Source organism: Papio anubis, chromosome 4, assembly GCF_008728515.1.
Source record: "Papio anubis isolate 15944 chromosome 4, Panubis1.0, whole genome shotgun sequence".
Classification (NCBI taxonomy): Eukaryota; Metazoa; Chordata; class Mammalia; order Primates; family Cercopithecidae; genus Papio; species Papio anubis.
Genome location: NC_044979.1, coordinates 164731515 through 164734796, shown reverse-complemented (window position 1 = coordinate 164734796; position 3282 = coordinate 164731515). Strand labels below are relative to the sequence as shown.

General features: G+C 37.0%; 1 non-coding gene across 1 annotated transcript; it reads left to right on the top strand.

Annotated features, from left to right (window-relative positions):
* The first annotated feature begins 229 nt into the window (after nucleotides 1-229).
* LOC116274801 lies at nucleotides 230-333 on the top strand. Its single transcript, XR_004183573.1, has one exon. It is a non-coding gene; the product is annotated as a small nucleolar RNA U13 (small nucleolar RNA).
* The last annotated feature ends 2949 nt before the right edge of the window (nucleotides 334-3282 follow it).

Genomic DNA, 3282 nt, shown 5'->3' with positions numbered 1-3282 from the left:
TCAATTACTAGAAGACTCTGAGGAGGCTATGTAACTTCCAAGTCATGAGAAACTGAAACAAACAAAATATGGCTCAAATTCAGAAAATATAAGACAATAAAAACTGCGAAGTAGAGTAAAAATACAAACTATTAAATAACATGATACTGAAACAGCTAAGATAAACTAAATTAATAGTGGCTTTAAAACCTGTGGTTTTGATTTCTTATTCTAAAAAATCCAGAGGTAGACCATTTTGTGGTTTGTAAGTGTGATGATTGGGTTTTCACACTCATGTGTGAGATGTGCCTGCCTCAAACCTTGTTCCATCATTGGCACATTAAACATCTGACATGAAAAAAAAGCGGGGGAAAGTCAGAAGCAGGCGGTCTGGGCGGACGTAGAAGTTCCACAGAGTCACTGGGGACCCCAGATATGCTGAGCTTTCTGCATTGCTATCCTAGTGTGTGTGGTCCTTCGCCAATATGGATTCTCCAGCTAAAAATATGATGCCTGGAATTTACCCTGCAGAAAGGAAAAAGGAGAAAGATGCACAATCCCTACCCTCCAAGTATACTTTCTGGAAGTTATACCTATGACTTCGGCCTGCATCCATTGTTTGTAACTCAGTCATATGCCAAACATTCCACCAAAGAGCATGGAAAATGAATAACAACCATTCAGGAGTGGTCTTTGCGTAGCTAAAAATTGAGGTTTCCCATCTATATTCAAATAATTTTAGTAGGTCAAATTAGGGAGAAAAAGTGTGTAAAGGGCAATGTTCTTTGGAAAAACCAATTAACCTTCATTTCCACTTTACTTTTTACACCAAAATCAATTTTCAGCCATGAAAAAAATGAAAACAGGTAAGTGCTAGAAGTGATGGATGATTATTTTCATAATCTTAGGCAGAAAAAGTCTTTCTAAGAAGTTCTAAATTAAAACTTTGATATTTAAAAGATTAAATATGTAATCCTTCAACATCAAAAACATAAAGACAACAAAAATTAAAAGTAAATGAAGAGCTGGGAAAATATACTTAGATCATATATGATAATGAAGTTAGCATTATCATATATAATGATATAATCAAGTCATATATCATAACATCATTGTTTCTATAACATATAAAGAAATGTTATAAATCAAGGAAAACATGAACCCCTTAATATAAAGATAAGTTAAGAACATGAAGCAATCTGAGAAACAAATACAAAATGGCAAATACAGGTTCAAGAGAAGTTTTACTTCACTAATAATCATTGCAGTTAAAATTAAAATAATGAGACACTATTTTCTCATACAAACTGTCAAATTTTCAATTATGATGATGTCAATGATGGCAAAAACACTTTGAAAATAGGAAATATGCCACTTAATATTAGAAAAGCAAAATTTGGCAATGAAATCCCAAGTTTCAAAATTATTTAATGACCATTGACCCAGTAAGTCCTAAGATTCCATTCTAGGGACTATGTATAGATTATACATAATATACATCTATAAAGATGTATAAAATAGTAAAAAATTGGAAGGAGCCTGTGTCAAATGAGAGTTTTATTAAAATAAATGTGGCCCCAAGGTGTCCTTTTTCTTTCATCCAAAAGTGCTCTATACTTCTATAAAATTAATTGCATTATATGATTTTGAATCTACTTGTACAAAAGCATGCTTATTTTGTATCTGCCTAGGTACACAATTGTACCCTCTGGTAGATGGGAGCATCTTGTCTTATTCAACAGCATATTCTCAAGAACCAGGTTGTCTTATTCAACAGCATATTCTCAAGAACCAGGTTGTCTTATTCAACAGCATATTCTCAAGAACCAGGCTTGGGTCTGTAAACAGTAAGAACTCAGAAAACGTTTGCCACTAAAAACAATAATGTAGAATTATTTTATTAATACAACAAATGATTACAGTGTACCATGTGCCAGACACTAAGCTAAACACTAAGAATTGAAAGTGAATAATATATTCTCGACTCTCACAAAGATTAGATTTGTCAGAGGCGTGTGAACCAGAGCAACTCCATCTTAAATAGGAGCTGGGTAAAACGAGGCTGAAACCTACTGGGCTGCATTCCCAGATGGCTAAGGCATTCTAAGTCACAGAATGAGATCAGAGGTCAGCAAAAGTACAGGTCATAAAGACTGTGCTAATAAAACAGATTGTAGTAAAGGAACCAGCCAAAACCCACCAAAACCAAAAAGGCGACAAGAGTGACCTCTGGTCTTCCTCACTGCTACACTCTTGCCAGCGCCATGGCAGTTTACAGATGCCATAGCAACATCAGGAAGTTATCCTATACGGTCTATAAAGGGGAGGCATGAATAATCCACCCCTTGTTCAGCATATCATCAAGAAATAACTATAAAAATGAGCAACCATCAGCCCTCGGGGCTGCTCTGTCTATGGAGTATCCATTCTTTTATTCCTTTACTTAAACTTGCTTTCACTTTGCACTGCAGACTTGCCCTGAATTCTTTCTTGTGCGAGATCCAAGAACCCTCTCTTGGGGTCTGGATCCAGACCCCTTTCCTATAACACATTCAGTATGGAAAACAGAAAAAAAAAAAAAAAAAAAAAGACAAATACAGTCACACATCACATACTGACATTCCAGACAGGCCACTTATACAACAGTGGTCCCCTAAGATTATTTCATGTTTTTACTGTACCTTTCCTATGTTTAGATACATAAATACCATTGTGTTACAGTTGCTTACAGTATTCAGGGCAGTAACATGCTGTACAGGTTTGTAGCCCAGGAGCAATAGGCTATACCACATAGGCTAGGTGTGTAGTAGGCTATACCATCTGGGTTTGTGTAAATACACTTGTAATGTTCGCACAATGACAAAGATGCATTTCTCAGAACATATTCCTGTTATTAAGCAACACATGATTATCATAAATATTTATATAGTGTGAAAATGTCTATGAATATAATCATCGAGAAGATAAAATAGAAAATAACTGAGGGAGACATACTTTAATTACACCAGTCAGAAAAAGCTTCAACATGGGCCAGGCTCACACCTGTAATCCCAGCACTTTGGGAGGCCGAGGCGGGCAGATCACTTGAGGCCAGGAGTTTGAGACCGGCCTGGCCAAACTGGCGAAACCCTCTCTCTACTAAAAATACAAAAGTTAGTTGGGCGTGGTGGCGTGCACTTGTAGTCCCAGCTACTTGGGAGGCTGAGGCAGGAGAACCCCTTGAACCTGGAAGGCGGAGCTTGCAGTGAGCCAAGATTATACCACTGCACTCCAGCCTGGGCAACAGAGCGAGACTCTGTCTCA